Here is a 21,918-nt window from a genome sequence, read left to right as displayed (position 1 = left end):
TCCCAATAAAAATTGCACTGGCATTCTTCTCAGAGCTAGAACAAACAATCCTAAAGTTTGTATGGAATTACAAAAGACCCTGGATAGCCAAAGTAATGTTGAAAAAGAAAACCAAAGAGGGAGGCATCACAATCCTGGACTTCAGCCTCTACTACAAAGCTGTAATCATTAAGATAGTATGGAATAAGCATAAAAATAGACACATAGTGGAGCCTGGGTGGCTCGGTCCATTAAGGATCCGACTTCAGCTCAGGTCATAGCCTTATGGTTTGTGGGTTTGAGCCCTGTGTTGGGCTCTGCACTGACAGCTCAGAGCCTGGAGCCTGCTTCAGATTCTGTGTCTCCCTCTCTCTCTCTCTCTGTCTTCCCCTGCTCATTCTCTGTCTCTCTTTCTCTCTCAAAAATAAATAAATGTTAAAAAATAAAAATAAAAAATAGACACATAGACCAATGGAATAGACTAGAGAACCCAGACTGGACCCACAAATGTATGGCCAACTAATCTTTGACAAAGCAGGAAAGAGTATCCAATGGAAAAAAGACAGTCTCTAGCAAATGGTTGTTGGAACTGGACAGCAACATGCAGAAGAATGAACCTGGATTACTTTCTTAGATCAGACATAAAAATAAACTCAATGGATGAAAGACCTCAATGTGAGACACAAAACCATCAAAACCCTGGAGGAGAAAATGGGGAACAACCTCTCTGACCTCAGTCACGGCACCTTCTTACTGGATACATATCTGAAGGCAAGGGAAATAGAAGCAAAAATGAACTATTGGGAACTTATCAATCAAGATAAAAACCTTCTACACTGCAAAGGAAACAATCAACAAAACTAAACGCAACAGGCAGAATGGGAGCAGATATTTGCTAATGACATATCAGATAAAGGGTTAGTATCCAAAATCTATAAAGAACTTACCAAACTCAACACCCAAAAAACAAATAATCCTGTGAAGAAATGGGCAGAAGACATGAATAGACACTTTTCCAAAGAATGCATCCAGATGGCTAACAGACACATGAAAAGACGCTCAACGTCGCTCATCATCAGGGAAATACAAATCAAAGCCCCTCTGAGATACCACCTCACACCAGTCAGAGTGGCTAAAAGTAACAACTCAGGAAGCAAGAGATGTTGGCAAGGATGTGGAGAAACAGGAATCCTCTTGCACTGTTGGTGGGAAAGCAAACTGGTGCAGCAGCTCCAGAGAACACTATGGAGGTTTCTAAAGAAATTAAAAATGGAATTACCCTATGACCCAGCAATAGCACTACTAGGAATTTATCCAAAGGATACAGGAGTGCTGATTCATAGGGGCACATGTACCCCAATGTTTATAACACCACTTTCAACAATAGCCAAATTATGGAAAGAGCCTAAATGTCCATCAATTGATGAATGGATAAAGAAGATGTGGTTTATATATAAAATGGAATACTACTTGGCAATGAAAAAGAATGAAATCTTGCCATTTGCAACAACGTGGATGGAACTGGAGGGTATCATGCTAACTAAAATAAGTCGTTCAGAGAAAAGACAGATATCATATGTTCTCACTCATATGTGGAATTCAAAAAACTAAACAGAAGGCCATGGGGGAAGGGAAGGGGGAAAAGATAGTTTCAAACAGAGAGGGAAATAAACCGTAAGAGACACTTAAATATAGAGAACAAATTGAGGGTTGATGTGGGGGTGCAGGGGAGAGGGGAAAATGGGTGATGGGCATTGAGGAGGGCACTTGTTGGGATGAGCCCTGGGTGTTGTATGTAAGCGATGAATCATAGGAATCTACTCCAGAAGCCAAGAGCACACTGTATACACCGTATGTTAGCTAACTTGACAATAAATTATGTTTTAAAAAAGGAAGTATTTAACACTTTTTATTATTTTAATATATAATGAGTCAATAAAACTGAAAACTATATTACTTTTGCCTATTTCGTTTTTTCAGTATAAGTTTTAGAGGAGATTTGAGTTAAATATATATATTTTTAATTTAAACAAAAGGCATTGAGTAAATTGAAGCAATATGAGATGTTTAATATATAGCAATTACTACACCATTTAAAATAGTCAACATGCAACTGAGAAAATGTATGCAAATATCCACATACCATCTAATTGTGATAAATGTTTTAATTACCATTAACTGGAAAGTTGTTATGTACCAAGAATTGTGCTCTGCTCTTTACTTGCATTAATGCTGGAAATTCTCTTTCTTTTAATTTTTTAAATATTTATTTATTTTTGAAAGAGAGAGAGAGACAGAGCACGAGCAGAGGCAGGGCAGAGAAAGAGAGGGAGACAGAATCTGAAGCAGGTTCCAGGCTCCAAGCTGTCAGCACAGAGCCCAACGCAGGACTCAAAGTCACCAACCACAAGATCATGACTTGAGTTGAAGTCAGACACTTAACTGACTGAGCCACCCAGGTGCCCCTAACAAACTCTTGAAGAAATTATTGTCACTATTAAACAGAATATTAGGAAACTGAGGTACAGAAAAATTAACAATTAGCCCAAGATCAAATAGGAAGTATTTATAGCAGAATGTAACCAAAGCTCTCTGTTTCTAGAGTGTGTGTGTTTAATCACTACGTATAAAAAAACAACAAACAGGGGCACCTGGGTGGCTTGGTCGGTTGGGCGTCCGACTTCGGCTCAGGTCATGATCTCACGGTCCTGAGTTCAAGCCCCGCGTCGGGCTCTGTGCTGACCGCTCAGAGCCTGGAGCCTGTTTCAGATTCTGTGTCTCCCTCTCTCTCTCTGCCCCTCCCCTGTTCATGCTCTGTCTCTCTCTGTCTCAAAAATAAATAAACGTTAAAAAAAAAAAAATTAAAAAAAAAAACAACAATCAAAAAATAAGAGAGAAGGAAGGAAGAAATGAAGAAAGAAAGGAGGGCAAAAAGGGAAGGAGAAAACAAAAGAAAGAGAGAAAATACATTCAGTCAGGTTAGATTCAACTTCTGCCATAAAATCACCATAAAATTGCATTTTTTTCTGAAAGAGATAATCTCTAGATCAGAAGTCTATTAACCTCTCTTTAAATTTAAATAGGTTACTGTTGATTTTAATAGACTTGGAATTGTATTTCTATGGATTGATTTATCATTACCACGATTTGTCCTCTGCCTTTTGCATTCAGTAGAAACCCATTTTTGAGGCTATACATGTCAACCTCTAAAGACTAATTTGCCTTCATTAAAAATATCAATTTGGAGTTAATCATAGCTCAAACCTCATAGAGATTAGGGGATGAAATTGAAAGTAATATTTGACTTGACATAAACTGGCACTAAAAATGAAATCTGGTTTCATTAAATGATTACATGTAAATTATATACATGAGTTTTGTCATAACTCAGATAGTCTTAGCAGTGAAGTGTAAAGGTACAATACATACAATATTTGGCCAACAAGTTTTTGACAGTACGTAATCCAGAACCTACTGTTACAAAAGGTATTAAACAGAATTTTATTTTGGTGATACACACTACTGAATCCTAATTAAGCAGCAAGTACTTTTCCTCAAAAAAAGAGTTTTAAAAAACGTTTTATAGATACCAACAATTCTTTCTATAAAGAGAATTCTTTCTGTGTAGAATTCTTTCTGTAAAGGGAAAAAAAAAGACACAGAATCCTTACATCAGATAGATAAAAACTGGAGTCAGACATAGGCACAGACAGCAGCATTTCAAAGCATATGGATGAAAAAAAAAAAACAGTTGTTTTTCTGGAGGCAATTGATAAATACCTAAATTCTACACTCTGGTAAGAACATAAGAAAAAGCAGACAGCTGGTACACAGAGCATTAAAACAAGATGTGGACATCATATGGCAATGCCACGGGGGAAGTGCCATGCTTTCTTTAGTCACAATGATCAAAAGGAATTACAATGGTACCTTGATGAAAAATGCATTGCAGATTCATATTATCTACTGTATATTCTTTAGATTTTGTTGTATTTAAGCATATAAATAAGTAGAATATACTGTATTTCATCAGTTCTTAAGAAACACATTTTCCCCAACTTTTAGCATCTCTGAAATTGAAGTGACTCATAATCTAAGATCCTCTACTATAATGATCTTTTCCTTCCTTCATTCCTTATTTCCCTCATTCCTTCATTTGTTCCTTCCTTCCTTCCATCTTTCCTTCCCTCTCTCCTCCCCCCTTTCTTTCTCTTCCCTTCTTTCTTTGTTTCTTTGTTTCTTTCTTTGTTTCTTTCTTTCTTTCTTTGTCTCTTTCTTTCTTTCTTTCTTTCTTTCTTTCTTTCTTTCTTTCTTTCTTAGGGGTACTTTACAAATAGGGCTGTGATGACAGTAGACAACATAGAAACAAGGATAGAAGCAGGGAGAACAGCAAAGGATGCTATTTGAATAATACAGGGGGATGATTATAATTTGGACTGGCAATAAATACTCAAATTCTAGTTATTTTGGGAAAGTGCCATTTCAAAATATAGTCTATCTTCATAATTCACAGATCACATATTTACAAATATGCCTACTCACTAAAATTTGTTTGCAACCTTCAAATCAATGCTGGTAGTGCTTTTGAGATCATTTGTGGACATGTGCAGAGCCATGAAAATTTTGAGTTGCCAAATGAGCAGGTTTCCTGCTAAGGTCAAACAGAATGACACTCTACTTTCTTGCTTTAACTATCATACTATAAACAAACCTTTCCATGGTCTGTTTAGTGCTATGGTTTGCACATTTTTGTGCCTTCTGTTACTGGTCTTGCTGTTAAAATGGCTCCCATGCGTAGTACTGAAGTGCTGTGTAATGTTCCTAAGTGCAAGAAGGCTGTGATCTACCTTGAGGAGCGTTAGCTTATCTTTGTTCAGGTATGATTGTGTGTGTGTGTGTGTGTGTGTGTGTGTGTGTGTGTGTTGTTAGTCTGAGTTCAATGTTAATAAATCAACAACATATACTAAAGATATCTTTAAACAAAAATGCACATAAAACAAGATTATTTATTGATCAGTGGACCAAAATATTGGGACCAGAGCCTTACAGAAACTTAACTCTGTACTTCCTCTAGAAGCAATGGTTCAGTATTTGATAATCTGATGCTTTGGGCAAATTTATAGAACATATTACTGTGAATAACAAGAATCAACAAGAATTTGCCTCACTTCATATGGGGTTTAAAAAAAGGAGAGAAAAGAAAGACTCCAAGGTTTTTGAATTAAACAACTGAACTGATGGACTTATCCTCAATAGATATGGAAAAGGATATGGATGAAGCTGGTTTCAAGGTAAAGAACAAGAGTTCAGTTTTGGACACAGTGAGTAGAGTTATCTATCAGATGACCAACAGGACATGGTTGAGAAAGTTACATCAACAAATAGGGAACGTGGGGGGGTTATAAACTGCACTTTCATCACCAAACAGAATTTACTGCAACAATTGACTAGATTAAAAAAATCAAGGAAATGAATGAGTATAGTTCAAAGAGAAAAAAGAGTTAATGACTGAGTTTTTGGGATTTATGATATTAACTTAGACTTTGCAGGGATAGAGTAAAGGAAGAAACAAAAAAGACTAAGGCGGAGCAGTCAGTGAGCTAGAATGAAAACGAGTTTGATGTTCTGGAAACCAAGTTAAAAAACAAAAACAAAAACAAAAAAACAACATATCAAGAGCAAGGAAATAAGCCACTGCCGTTCTTAAATCAAGAAAGATGATGATATATAACTGCTTACTTACTAGAGTTAGCAATTTCAAGTCATCCCTGATCTAGTCAAAACCAGTTTCAGTTAAATGGTGAAGGATATACCCTGATTGGAATGTATAAAAGAAAGTATGGAAGAAGAGGAACTTGAGATAGTTATTTTGAGAATTTCCCATTGAAAGAGAAGAAAACAAGATCATATCTAGAGAGTAAACAGGGTCAGATAAGTATTTTTTTATGTCTATTGCTTTAAGGTAAGACCTAAAAGTATTAAGTTTGCGTGCTGATGTAAAACATCAGAAGAGACATGAAAAAACAATGATAATGTAGGAAATAAAGAGAGGTTTGCTGAAGCAATGTCTATAAGTAAGTAAATTAATAGGGTGGGGTTTGGTATATATGTGGGGGGATGGAATTTAGACAGGGCCATCCTACTAACTGGTGGTAACAGATCCAAAGATAAGGTTTGTGACTCCTAATGAGGTTCATGGGCATATATTTGCAATTAAATTTAAATTTTCAATTCAAAATTAAGTTTGTTTACTGCATTCATTCACCATATTCAATGGTACAAGTGCAGGTTTAGAATACATAGAATTGGATCTAACTGGGGTTGTAATTTTGTCAATTTAGGGTGATGATCTTAAAGAAGAAAAAGAATTGAGGAATATGCAAAGGAGTAATTATGATGTGACCAAGTACTGTAGCACAAGGACCTTTAAAAATAGACTCTGTAAACCTTAAAACCAATTGGGAATATGAACTCAAAGTAGCAAGAGATATAGAAGGAGGGAAAGTGAATTAGGAAAGAGAGGGAAGAAACCTCTAGGTAGTCCAGTACTGAGTCCACTATCGTTCTGTGAGAATGCACAAGTCACTACAAGTGAAGGATCACTGCAACTCAGGACAGGCTTTACAGTAGTAACCCTCAGGTCACCATCAAGGAAGCCTGATCCCCAGAGCACAAAGCTGAAGCTGAGTCCTGGAGTGAAGGTTGGAATCTTGTCATGTCTGCTTGGATTTGGCGGGGTGGGACAGGGTCCTGGATCTGCTACTAAGTTTTCTATGCTTTACACGGCAGAGTCTATGATGAACTGTGTCTTAGTAATGAAGAAATGGATATTGAGATGATCAACTGTACATCTTTCAGGTTTTGTTCTCTTTAGGAATATAAAACAGGGGTGCCTGGGTGGCTCAGTCGGTTGAGCATCTGACTTCGGCTCAGGTCATGATCTCATGGTTCGTAAGTTCGAACCCCGCATCAGGCTCTGTGATGACAGCTCAGAGCCTGGAGTCTGCTTCTGATTCCATATCTCCCTCTCTCTCTGCCCCTCCCCTACTCACACACACACACACACACACACACACACTCTCTCTCTCTCTCTCTGTCTCAAAAATAAATATTAAAAAAATTAAAAAAAGAATATAGAACAAACAATATATTATGTTACCTATTCAAATAATTGGAAACAGGAAATATGAAATTGCCAAGCAAAATCAGAACATTACAACAATTAACATTTTGGCAGAACACAATATCACCTTAATATAAATAAAATAGTAAGTTAAGAGGTCCATGAAGCAGAAATTAACTCATAATTAGCATTGGTTTAAGTATAATTCATAACTGTGCACCCTGACCCTGCTTTTATCCTCTGTCCTAAAAATGGCAGACGTTTTTGGCTGTCCTGTGCATATAAAATGTAAGGGAAACTATTTAAACCAGTAGTATTTTTTTTAATGCAAATTGAAACTATATCACTTTTGCTTTGTTGAACAAATTTCCAGGCATAGAAATTGTATAAATTTTAATCTATGTTAAGTGAGTTGTAATTTCACTGAAATTCCACACAGGCAATTTGTAATATAAATCAAAAACTTTAAAATGTTCACGGGAAAAAAACTTAGCCGTATATACAACATTTTTCTGTAAAAGATTATTTATTACATTTTTCATTTAACAGAAGAAAATGCAATATGCCTGAAGGTCCAATAATATCGAGATGGGTTGTCAAGAAATTAAAATCATTAATAAAGTACTAATGCACATTTTAAATGACAATGTAAAGAAAACTGAAGTGTGAGTCTTGAGCAAGCAGTGAGTATACAGTTGAAAATCAAATATTTGGGGGCGCCTGGGTGGCTCAGTCAGTTAAGGGTCTGACTTTAGCTCAGGTCATGATCTCATGGTTCATGTGTTCGAGCCCCACGTTGGGCTCTGTACTGGCAGCACAGATCCTGGAGCCTGCTATGGATTCTGTGTACCCCTCTCTCTGTAGCCCTCCCCTGCTTGCATTCTATCTCTCTCTCCCTCCAAAAAAAATAAAAACAAAGATAAATAAAATAAATAATAAATATTTTAAACAAGACAATCATGTATTTGGAGGGAAAATATTTCAGAGATTTCACTCAGGTTTTTGAGCAAAAAAAATACAGAAACAAAAGTGACAACAGGACAGATGACTAGGGATTCAAAAAATATATAATTACGGGGAAATGCAGGAAAAGAAACAAAAGTAGACATAAGAAAAGAATTAGTCAGATGAATAGTAGAAATGCATGACATTTTCTATTTTTCTTTTTTGTCGGCCATGGTGACAGCAGCCCCGCAGGCAGGCATCTCTAACGATAGCATGGAATCACTGATGAGACCCAATACTAAAATATCCTTAACATTTAAGTAAATTGCATACTTTGCTGCCAAGATATGCTCAGGCACAACTTTCTTTTGTCTTGAATGCTTTGAGATTTAATAAATATGCTTTTTGTGGAAAGAAGAGAGGACTAGTTAACCATCATTGGGTTCAATTTAGAAAATTGTTATTTTTCTATGATTTGAAATAAGCAATAATGATATTTACTTCTAATAGAGAACATTTTGAACATTACAGCTTTTTTTCAAAGTGACAATTTCAAACAAATAACAAAGTCTAATATAGAAAAACTCCCTCAAGAGGAAACTAAAAGAAAGTGCTAATATATATATACATATACATGTATATATATATATATATATACATGTATATGTATATATACGCATATATGTATGTATACGTATATATACGTACGTATATATATATACACGTATATATATGTGTATATATACGTGTATATACATATGTGTATATATACATATATATATATATACATATATATGTATATACATATATATTTAAGTATTGGGAATAAGTAATTCTCTTATCAATGAAGAATGAGATGACTTTAGCCTTGAAATGATGTTTATGGTATTAAATATACATATATTAACAACAAAAATAAGGTAGCAATTCCATACTAAAAGAATCCCCTGTTTAAGATAATCTGGGTCAACCAAAAAGAGGATGTATTTATATAATTACTAAATGATGCATAATCATAGGTATTTGAACTTAAATAGCAATAAAACATATTGATTGGCTAATATCCCAGTATTAATTTGCCAGACATTTTTGTGTCCTTCAGATTAATATATACTAGATAAACATCTGATGCAGAAATTTAAATTTGTTAAATGTTTATTTATTTTTGAGGGGGGGGGAGGGGCAGAGAGAGAGACACACACAGAATCTGAAGCAGGCTCCAGGCTCTGAGCTGTCAGCACAAAGCCCACCATGGGGCTTGAATTCACAGTAGATCATGACCTGAACTGAAGTCAAATGCTTAACGGACTGAGCCACCCAGGCACCCCTGATGCAGATTTTTCAATTATTTGGAAAAACATATGCTTAAGTAATTTAGTAAAACTCTGAGATTTGAATATTACATGAAAATAAAATAAGGCTAATATTATGTCGCATTTAAGAAGTTTCCATGTTAAATTAGCTTTCATGGGATTAGCTAGCAAAATATATGCTAAATTAGTATCATGGGATTAGTAGCAAAATATATGCTAAATCTTAATCAAAATAATAAAGACAGTGCCTTCCCAATCTTTAAGTTGTGATGTGTGTTTTCTTGTGCAAGAGCAGAACTTCATTTCTTGTGTTCGTTAGTTTAAGACATTGGCATTGACTTTAAAAACTGTTAGAGGTCTTTCCAATTTTATGGTTTTTCTTGGATTTTGTGTGAATTTCAGAAAAGAGAGAAGAGGGGCACCTGGGTGGCTCAGTCCATTAAGCATCTGGCTCTCAGTTTCAGCTCAGGTCATGATCTTGTGGTTTCATGAGTTCAAGCCCCACATCCATCTGTGCACTGATGGTGCGAGTCTGTTTCCAGTTCTGTCTCTTTCTCTCCCTCTCTCTCTGCCCCTCCCTTACTCACACTGTCCCTGTCTCTCTCAAAATAAATAAATAAACTTGAAAAAAAATTACAAAAATAAATAAATAAAAGAGAAGAGATTAACACCACTAATTTTATAGAGAGAGTTTTCCAATGCCTTGGAGAAAAAGAACATTGGTTATTGATAGGAATTGATAAGAAAATTGATAATTTTTTCTAGATTTTAGTTTTGGGGTTGTGATACCTGACTGTTGCATATTTATGTAACGTAGACAATTTTTATTTAATGTTTTATAGTGTATTTAAAGTTACCTTCTGCGCATTTTGGCAGGCCACATATCTCCACTTTCTTGTCTGTGCTCCCAAGTCACTAAGTCATTATTTGGTTTTTAAATCATAGAACCATGAGTAAAGGAAAACTTTTAAATGTATCCTCATATCAGAATCCCCACACCACCCATCCCTAACTTGCAACAACATGCTACTTTCAAATATCAAGGATTTTTCTTTGGTTTCCAAGATGTTCAATGCTGTACCTGGTTTGCAGAAACTATATTAGAATCTCAAACAATAGTCAGACAGTATCGAAACCTAAACATCTTTCAGCTTCTAACATAAGTAGAGATGTAAAGTTTATAAATGTAGAAGGATTTCTATCCTTACGTTAAAGCCATTTCATACTTTTGAGTATTTTATTTTTCTCTTGGGGCATTGCCTTATCCACTTTAACTAGGTAGAAGGAATAAGATATAACACATGGACATGGGAGACTTGCATGGATTTGAGAACTCAGCTTTTCAATTATTTCCAAAATGATTATATTTGCAGTCGAAAAGACGGAATATTATAAGAACAAAGCATTAAAAACTTCAGTGATAACATTTCACCTGCTGCATCAACAAGATGAAGGGAACCATTGTGGGGTATAGACACTGACAATGACCAAATAAATAAGTAACTGCCATTGAAATGCCAAAAGGAGAAAGTCAGCAGTCTTTCTTTGAAGTGTTTGTAATAATAAATGGGGTTTTGTTAACTTATAAAAATGAGAATAAAGTAGGACCAAAAGTGCATTTAGGAAACTTTCATAGAGATTTGAGTTCCTAAAGATAGTAAAGATGAAAATCTAGGTTTATAGTTTTCCATTAAACAACCTGTTTCCATCCTCAGAAAGTCTTTTGTGACTACACATTATAATGCATTTTATTGTGTTAGACTTGAGTTTGAAAATAGTCTATCATTTATACGGGTGAATTGTTGAAGAATATCATGAATGATTCCCTGAGGGAGCAATTATAATTGTTTAAGGAAGATAAGTAAGGATAGAAAAGGTATCCATGCCACAGGTCACATTAAATTCAGCATTGCCCATATGGGTGTTGGAAGAAAACTGTGAGGAAATTGTAGATACAATTTCTGCTGGATTGGAAGAGTTATTGATTTAAGACCTTGGTTTTTTAATAGAAATGTTGAATTTGGGTTGAGATACCCAAAGGGCAGCCCATTTTCTTGGCAAGCCTTTCTCTGTTTCCTCAGTTGAAGCACAGAGCATTCCAAGTTCAAACACTCTTTCAGTTATCACTGAGTGGCAGCTCTTCATTTTAACCTCTTTAAGCAAGCAACCCGCACTCATCTCTAAGACATGAATATAAAGTTCCACTTAATTCTTAAGACATTTGTCTTCCCATCAGGCAAGCAAGGCTTCTCTGAATTCCTGTCAGCAAACACAGAAGTAGAGTAGCTCCCAGAATTGTTCTGATCATAACTTCCTCCCAAGCTAATCAGTACAGCAGTGCTAAGTGGCATATCATTATGAAATGTGCCACCGTGAGGGTTGCTTCATGTAGCCAGTTGTGCTGCTGGATTTGAGGTGAAAGAAGAAAACAGTTCTCGCAAATTATTCAGCTATCTTTTTCATATATGTAGTTATACTGTATAATTATTGTGCCTCTGTAACATCTATTCTTTTCCCTTGGGACTTCAAATTTCCTTGAGGCAAGCAAACAAGAGAAAGAACAAAAATCTTTCCCCACTCTCATCTCATGTGATTTAGATGACACTGGGTGTGGTGGCAAAAATGAAATGCAGAAAGAGGCAAACAATATGATTTCAACTCTTGACCACTCTCACTGGTTCTGGGATAAGCCTGTGTCTCAAACTGGTTTAATTAATGTGAAAAATTAGGCATATACGGGCATAGGGTAAAAGATATACTCCTTTTTTGTTGTTGTTGTTGCTGTTCTGCCTGACTTGAAGCTGTAATAATGTAGCCATATTGTTATTGGAAACCATTACGTTAAGCTGTGAATTAAGCCTTCCTAGATTAGATAAATAGGAGAGAAAAGATGAAAAATAAAAGCCCCAGAGATCTGTTGACATTAAGAATATGAATTCAAATTCCACCTGCAGTTAATTCTACTTCTGTGTTCCTCAGTATGTGAACAAATAAGTCCTCTTTTTAATGCTAGTTTTTGTTGACTTTTCTTATTCCTTTCTGTGGAAGCCACCCTATACAATACTATAACTTATCCTATATATGAGGCATGAGACAGAAGATAAAAATAGGAGCCTCAAGTCAGGAAATGTTTAGCTAGTAGTATAAAGTTCGTGAACATATGCACAGAAAGATCATTTTGAGGCCAGACTCCATGACGAATCTGCCCTTTCCACTAAAAACCATTGTGGCTTTTAACACCCACCACCCAAATTTTATCACAGGATATAACAGACAGCACTTTTAAGAGAGTCTCTAACAGGCATAAAATGCAATTGTAATCATCATTTCGTAGAGTAAAGTGCAACTTGGCAAAACAAAAATCTAGCATCTCGTGAAGCTGGGCTGCAGTCATAGATATAAGCAAACAATTAATGATGACTCAGGACATAAAGTTTGAACTTTGAGAAATTGCAAACAGAGACGCGGAGAGCTCTTTACTCTTTGTGGTTAAGGGTCTGAAACAGCAAGCTCTTCTAAATGTGCGTGAAAGAAACCTCAGCAAAATTAGAAGGATCAAGTGTCTTCCATTTCCTCACAGATAAAAAAGAAACATTTAGTACTCTGAGTAATATAAAAATAGTGTCCTTATATGTATTTTTCTATTCAGCAAATGTTGTGTGACACCCAAACCTTTGAGAATGTTCTTCAATCTTGTGTAACTAAACTCTTAATCATGGATTGTCTTAATTAATTAAATTTTGTGGTAGTAACCTTTAATTTGGCATCTCTGATTTCTTAAAGGCATATATCGTTGTGATTCTTTGATTGATCAAATGGGTTTGGCATGTCTGATCTACACATGGAAGAATCAAACAAAAACACTGTCAAATTTCTTATTTCAAAGAAGAATCTGCAAGTCTTGTTTCACAAACTATGTGACTTCTCATAGTAGTGATTAGGAGCTTTTAGATTTCGAAAGAGATTTGTATTCTCTCTGCTTTTCTATAAAACTTTGGACAAATGAATTAACCTTTTTGAGTCTTCATTTTCTCATCTATAAAATTCAGTTGGTTTTATGACTCATTTCAAAGAGCCAACTTTTCATTATATTGAGTTTGTCTATTTTCTTTGGTTTCTGTATCATTGATTTTTGCTTTATTCTTTATGATTCCTTCTGGCTTTGAATCTCATTTGCTCTTCTTTTTATTAATGTGTGTATTTTTAAGATAGAATTTTAGGTAGTTCATTTTGTTTAAAATGAGTTTAATGTTATAAATTCCACTGTGAACATTATTTTAGCTCTGGATTACACAAACATTTGATATGTTCTATTTCATTTTCAGTTAGTTCAAATTTTTTTTTAGTATCTTTTCAAACTTGTTCTTTAACCCATGGGGTATTTAGAAGTGTATGATTCATTTCCAAATATTTGGAAAATTTCCAAATAATCATTATTTTTTTTAAGTTTATTTATTTATTTTGAGGGAAAGAGAGAGAGGGAGAGCACCGTGAGGGGCAGAGAGAGAGGGAGAGAGAGAATCCCAAACAGGCTCTGCACTGTCAACGCAGAGCCCAACGTGGGGCTCAAACCCACAAACTGTGAGATCATGACCTGAGCTTAAATCAAGAGCCACCAGGAGCCTCCAAATAACCCTGTCATTAATTTTAAAATTAATTCTGTTATGATCAGAAAATCACTTTTTATTACTTCTGTTATTTTTGTTTGTGTGGTTTATGCTAAGTTAAGAATATGCTCTGCCTTGGTCAATGTTCCATATTCATTTGAAAAGAATGAGTAGTCTGTTGACATTATGTAAAAGTTCTGTAAATGTCAATTTCATTCAATGGTGTTGTTCAGTTCTTTTAAATCCTTACTGATTGTCTGGCTGCTACTTCTATCAATTACAGATAGAAGAAGAATGTTATAGTCTCCAGCTATAATTGTTTATATAATTGGTTATGTAATTCTGTTTCTCCTTTCAGTTTCATCAGTTTTTGCTTCATATAGTTAATAGCTCTGTCATTAGGTGCATGCACATACAAAATTGTTAGAGGTCTTCTTGGAGAATGGACACCTTTATCATTGTGTAATGTCCTTTTTATTTCCTGGAACGTTTCTTGTTCTGAATCTATTCTATCAGATATTAGTATAACTAATTAGCTTTCTTTTGATTGGTGTATAGATAGCATAATATTTTCCTTTTAACATCCCCACGCCCAGGTGTTTAAAAGTGAGTTTCTTTTAGATAGCATATAATTCGTTCTTTCTTTTCTTATGCAATCTTTCAAAATTTGCTATTATTTGGTGTCTTTTAATATACCTAATGTGATTATTAATATAATTAGATTAAAATCTATTATGTTCTTGTTTTCTATTTCTTTCATTTTTTTCAGGTTGTCTTTTTTCCCACCATTTATGCCTTCTCTAGGTTCATTGAACATTTTATATAGTTATGTTTTATCTACACTATTGATTTACTACGTGTGTTTTAATTTTTTACTGGTTGCCCTGTTTTGAAATATATATTTTTCTTTTTTTATGTTTATTAATTTATTTTGGGAGAGAAAGAAAGAGAGAACATGCAAGTAGGGGATAGGCAGAGAAAGAAAGAGAGAGAGAATACCAAGCAGTCCTTGTGCTGACAGTGCAGAGCCTGATGTCAGACTTGATCTCATGAACTGTGAGATCATGACTTGAGACAAAATCAAGAGTTGGATGCTTAACCTACTGAGCCATCCAGGAGCCCCTGATATATATTTTATTATTTAATCAGAGTCTACCTTAATTCTTTGTACCATCAGAATAAAAAACAAGTGTCATTATGAGAAGTATATACATTTTCAATGTAAAGAAACCTGAACTTCCCCTGTAAAAGATAACTAGTAAGCCATGGATACAACTAAGCCAAAAAATTTTTTTACATATTTAATTATTGATATTTTATTGTCAGTTTTTCTAAGCCAATTTTTCTATTTTTTTAATTAAAAAAATTACTTATTTATTTTGAGAGAGACAGAGAGGGTGAGCGAGGGAGGGCAGAGACAGAGGGAGAGAGAGAATCCCAAGTAGGCTCCACACTGTCAGCACGAAGCCCCATGTGGGGCTCAAACTCACCGGCCTTGAGATCATGACCTGAGCCTAAACCAAGACTCAGCACTTAAAGGACTGAGCCACTCAGGCACCCCTAAACCATTTTTTTTTTTGGTCAGGTTACCTGGGAAATAGACAATGAAATAAAGATGTATTGGAAGTGGTTTTAGGGATAGTATCTAAAAGGAGGGACATAAAAATGTAACTAAGCAGAAAAAGAAATTAAACCATGACTTAGTTGCAACAGAGACTTCAGCTGACATCAAGAAGAGCTGTAATGCTGCTATGGCCCCTCAGAAATGTCGCAAACTGAGGCAAAAAACTGGTCTTCATCTTGCCGGCCTACACTGCAAATTTTGGAATTTTGGACTTGCCAGCCTCCGTAATTCTGTGAGTCAATTCCTTAAAATAAATTGTTTCATATATATATGTGTGTGTGTGTGTGTGTGTGTGTGTGTGTGTGTGTGTCACACACACATCTCATTGGTTCTATTTCCTGGAGAGCACTGATTAATACAGTATTATAATGTGACAGAAAGGTCTTCACTCTTTGTGCCTAGTTATTCACCTACCTTACCCTAAGCTTCCCTGTCCTTGATTTTCCAATCTTTCCACTTCCAGGCCCCTAATAAACAAGCTGAGTCATTCTTTACTCAATGAGTTCATATATATTCTCTTCTAAGGATATTTTTCTTATTGCACAATGTGAATGATGAGGCACAATCCTCAAAGCTCTACACATTCAGAGAATTTCTTCTTATCACTAAGAGCTACCTCTTCAGAACTAAAGAGGTCTGCTAGGCCATGGTGCTTTCTTTATGGTGGGAAGTGTGATACACTGTAATTTGTTTTTATGTTTGAGGGGACATACCAGAGTATCCCAGACCACTTGAAGCCTAAAAACTTCATTGATGTGGTGCTGAAACACTGGAGTATTTATTTCTCCTACTCTGGAGTTCATGGGACTTACTAAAGGCTTCCTTTATACTATAAAATTACTCCACTTTCATTTTTTACCCAACAGCCTACACACTGTGATAGTTTCCTTGGCCTTTTACCTTCAACATTAGCTGTCCATGATGGACTCCCATGCAGCCATAAGGGTGAGCTGAGGACAGGTTATCAGTGCAACACTGGCAGATAGACTGGAAGCCTGAGCCACTTACATGATTTACTTATGATCCTAAACCTGCCCCTGCCTAATTCCAAATATACTCAGTCATGAAATAGGATCTATGATACCACATGATTTGGTAGGTCTCAATGAAATCAGCTCATAAAGGCTGGTATGGCTGCATGTTTGTTTGATGTCCTACAGTGAGTATTTTTCTTATGGCTGAGCAGCATGAGCTTCCATTTTGTGAATAGTGTATAATTCTCTGTTGTATGTGTATGCTTTTATATGACGAATATTTCTAATTCTTCAGTATCTACTAGTCTTGAGGGTCTAGGCAATAAGATCACTTGCATTGCAGTCTGAATTTGCTGCAGGGTCACTCCTTATGTTGACCTACTAAAAGATGGAAGTTTTTCATATTATTCAGTGAATGGATAAGAATAGTATTCTGAAGTATGGAATATTTTGCCTCCAAAACCAAAGATGTCTACTAGGAATTGTGTTTATTTCTTTATAATAGGAGATTTTAAAAGTCATAATTTGTTTTTGTGTTTAAAGAAATGTACCAGAACACCACAGTCACCTGGATCTCTAAAATATTCATTGTTCCAAGCCTTGAAACATCATAGGATTTATTTCTCACACTCCAGTGTATGTGTCCTACCAAGGTTTATCTTATATTAGCTATGTGTTATTTATCACATATTATCACTATTGTTTGCCAATTTTATAAGAGAGTAAAACAGGTAAGATGGAGCAGAGAGGCGAGTTGAACTGAGATGTGGTTGCAACATAGGTCTCAGTTTATCCCATAGAGAAATCTAAAATTGGGATAATTCTTCAAATATATCAAGACTTGAGGTAAAGGGGATGGGGCTTTCTACAAATTGATCAGTCATTAGAAGTTAGCTGTTCCCAGGACATGAGTATAATATTATGAAGTGTCTAGAGATGAGCTCAGTTTTGACCCTTCAGCAATCAAAACTCCAGGAAGCTTGAGGAACGTGGGTGGGGGGGAGGGCACATCATTGCATCTAATGAGCATGAACTTATTAACTATATTATTTGAAACAGCAAGCCTATATACCAATATAAAGAATTTCAGGGTACATTTGTGTAGCAGAAAGAATATATATTTCCCTAAATTGATATTTTTCAAGGTTGGTAATATTTTGCATATTCCATTTATTTGTTTGTTCATTTATTTTATTGCTCATTATTTTATGTAAGGAGTCATCTGATTCATAGAAGAAATTATGTTATTATATAATTATATTATGTTATATTACATTATATTATATTATAATATATTATATTATTAATATTATATATTAATCACGTGCATTGATGGCCATTGTCTTATAATACTAGTACCACTGTCCAGCACAAAAACAGAGCTAAGATCCTCAAAAGGAAGCAAGTCTTTTAATTCAGCACATGGTAAAAACAAATTATTACTGAATTTACAAATAGTACTAAACTACAAGCTTCATTTGCTAAAACTTTAAGAAGCTCCTTCAGTCATTGAGAATATATATATCACTGAGATATTTGTGGAGACAGCTTCCTTTCAAGGAATACTGTTTGAAACAGTAATTTTTCAGACTAACCTAATTTGAACAATGTAGTCAACTGAAATATATGCAATGAACAAGCTGTATGAATTAAATTTAATTACAGACAATGGAATCTTGCTAATAAATCATTTAAAGCATCAGGTTCAGAGAAGAGAGTATGAGATATTATTTAGTGAACATCAACCATGTGACATATTGTAACTACAAAATTACACACACACACACACACACACACACACACACACACAAAATCTCAAGACAATAGAAGATGTAATTTCATTTTTAAAATCTAATTTTAAAACTTTTAAATTAATGAATGTTTAAGTATATCCTTGTTCTAACATGTAGCAATTGTGAAAATATTTTTCTAGGAACCCTGTATTTCCATTCTTTAACTACTGACGGCAATCTTAAACTACATTATGTATATATGAAATCATGTAACATTAATTAAAGCCATAGATGAGGTTTGGCCATAAGTTGGTTCTGTAAAAGTCCACTGAGCCATTTCTCTCTAAATTTAGCAGAGTAGTTTTAGGGTGGACAAGAACTGTTAGGAATAACACAAGTATATTTTCATTTTCAATGTCTGTGAGAATGTCAAGATTCTGAATGTCAATGTTTTTCTTTAAGCCAGTGATTCCCAATAGAGTCTTGAAAATCATTTAATGATTAGGATTTCATCAAGAGAATTAAAGGGAAGATACATAAAATGATATAATTAAAATGGATTCTTTCATTTAAAAAATTCTGAGGTTCTATCCTACATGGTTTAATATTAAATAGTGTTTTATTTATGAAAAGAAGATGATAGAGGCTAAATTAAAGAAAACAAAAACAATGATATGGCATTCCCTAAATATTTTTGTTGTTATTGTTGTGTTGTTGATGATAACTATCTGCTTCTTACCCCAACTGCACCATGAAGCCATATTTTGGAGGACATTTAGGTAGGGTTTATGTGTCAGCAGGCAGAAAACAACTGAACAGGAGCAATTTTTGAATTAGTGAGGTGAGTAGAAGAGAGAAAATTAAATGAGATTACACAGTAAGCATATTGACAATATTATTTCTGTGTTATAAGGAACTTTTTTTTTACCTAAGAATCTAATCAAAATGACTCTTCTTGGGGGAAGCTAAATTTTTAAAAGGTATCTCTTATACTCACAGAATTTCTAATAATGCCAATATGATAAAGATACCATTACCAACCAAAAAATTATATTAGCAAAACTTTCTGGAAAAATCAATTTATAAAGTTTCAATTACTAAAACCAGAGATGAAATATAGTAAGTTCTATCTCATCTAATTATGAGCCTTGATTTAAGAGCAGATGTAATATATTGATGCAAGTAGCAAGGCCAAGTAGCAAGTAAGAAGTAAAATGAACCAGGGAATGCTCGGGTGACCACTAAGCCTTGAAAGAAACATTTCATCAGGCTCATAACTCTTCCCTTATATATACTTGAAATATGCACCATCTCCTAACTTTGGATAATCATGGAAATCAATATCACAATCCACTGAAGATCCACCTGAGTTTCCTACATATAAGTATGATGAATTAAAAAATGTATAGTTAGGCTCATTAGGAGTTCAGTTCAAGCATTCAGAATGAAGTTTTTAAAGCTTCATAATGTCATGACTCAAAAAAGGAAAAAAAAAATTCTTCTTGGTATTTCTATGTATAGAAACCTGACTGGGTCACACAAAGTTCAGGTAATAAAAAAACATGTAAGTACAATGCCCCAACAAGCTATAGAAATCGACCTACTGTTTCTACCACCATGTTTAAGTTTCAGGAAAGGCCATTCCTGCCAAAAAAGCCAAACTCTCCCCACTTCATTGCACTACCTAGTTCACTTTCATTTTTCACTCTTTTGCCACCTCAGAACACGAACTAGATAGTTAGTGTTCCCTTGGGTGTCTGGTGCTTCTCTTGAAGGTGAAAACTCTAGCCTGCTCCATGCCCCTACCCAGCCTTTTACAGTCCCAACAGCTAAATATTCCATACAAAGTCCTGTTGGAATCCCCTCTGGGATGCTTCATTTGCTGCTGTGGTTCTCCCTGGGCTTGGCAATTGTAAAATACTGTTAATGTGTATTTTTAGGCATAAAAACACAACTTATTCCATGGGATACTGTACTACTTTAGACACAATGTAGACTTTCTCCTGCAATAAATATGACAGTTGACCAAAATTTACTTTATTTATAAATTCTTGTTCTATTTCTTCCGAAGTTTGGCCAAAATCGATGTTAAATAGATACTTAGTTTTCCACAGTGTGGAACCATTGATGGGAAGCTTATGATTGGAAATTTCTAGATGTAAATTGACCTTGAAAGCATGCTTTTAGAATTGAAGTATAAACTCTTATACTAAACTTTTCAAATTCTAGTTACAGTATTTTTTTCCACTCCTGGTACAATCAGCCTTAGCTGATATCTCAAACTTCCAGAATTCATGTAGATTACCTGAAATCAAAGATCCAATAACATTTCCATACCTTCTTTTCTGAGCTAAAAAGTTGTTAAATACCTGTGACTCCCTAAAAAATTACTTATAGGTCATAAAGTTACTGGCTAGTCATATTATAAAATGCAGTGCTTATTGTTTAGGGTTCTCCAGAGTAAGTAAACCTGTATTTGTACAGCCTATTGGTTCTGATTTCTCTTTCTCTCTCTGTTTCTCTCTATAGATGAGAGATAATGATAATAATAATAATAATAATAAATAATAATAATAATAAATAATAATAATAAATAATTGGTTCACACTTTATTTGAGGCTGACACGTCCCAAGATCTGCAGAGTTAACTGACCAACCAAAAAGCCAGTGGTGTAGTTCCAGTCAGATGTCTGGCAGGCTCAAGATTCAGGAAGAGCTAAAATTTCAGTTTCAGTGGAAAGGCAGGAAAAAGCCACTGTCACAGCTTAAAGGAAGTCATGAAAGAAGATTTCTTTCTTATTTGGGTAGGGTCTTATTTTGTTCTGTTCAGGGCTTCAAATAATTGGATAGGTTCCACCCACAGTAGGGAGAAAGATCTTTTTAACTCTGTCTACCAATTTAAATGTTAATCTCATCTGAAAACAATCTCAAAGAAACACCTAGATAATGATAATGTTTGACCAAATAGCTAGGTACTCTGTGATCCTGTCAAGGTGTTACACGTCTGGATGTGTATATGTGTGTATGTGTATATGTACACATAATGATGATTATCTAACACTATAGGAAGAAATGTGCATAGCAATCTCAAAGTAATTTTCATTGCATTAAATAATTGGCCATTTCTTTTCTATTTGAAGTTCTGTTGTATTTTTAAAATATGAAACAAATTTAAAAAGAATATTTATATGTCAGAATGCTTCTTTTTACATAGAGAAAAGCACCTATGTTTCAGGTTAAATAAAATTGATTGATAGCTGAAAATATAAAAATAGGTGAATTTATACTAAAATATTTGAGCTATTTTCACCATTTAAAAAGTATTATTGTTTTTGCTAAGCGAAATGTGGCATTTAAAAGTAGGTAGCAAAAAATAAAACATAAAAATTGGTAAATTCATTTGATGCTGTTATTTGATTCATGGAGTTTTATGAATTTCTAAATCATTTTCAGAACCAAATCTTCTGCCCAACATTACTGCACAATTTTTCAAAAGACAAACCATTTAATGAAAAGTCTGTAATTCTATTAATGCAAACACACGACAAATGACATGGATTTAAATGTAAATCAAAAGTACATATTAACACATTAAGATGCTACAGATGATTGCTATTATT

This window comes from Panthera tigris, chromosome B1, assembly GCF_018350195.1.
Source record: "Panthera tigris isolate Pti1 chromosome B1, P.tigris_Pti1_mat1.1, whole genome shotgun sequence".
NCBI classification, from domain to species: domain Eukaryota; kingdom Metazoa; phylum Chordata; class Mammalia; order Carnivora; family Felidae; genus Panthera; species Panthera tigris.
Note: the sequence above shows the minus strand (reverse complement) of the source record.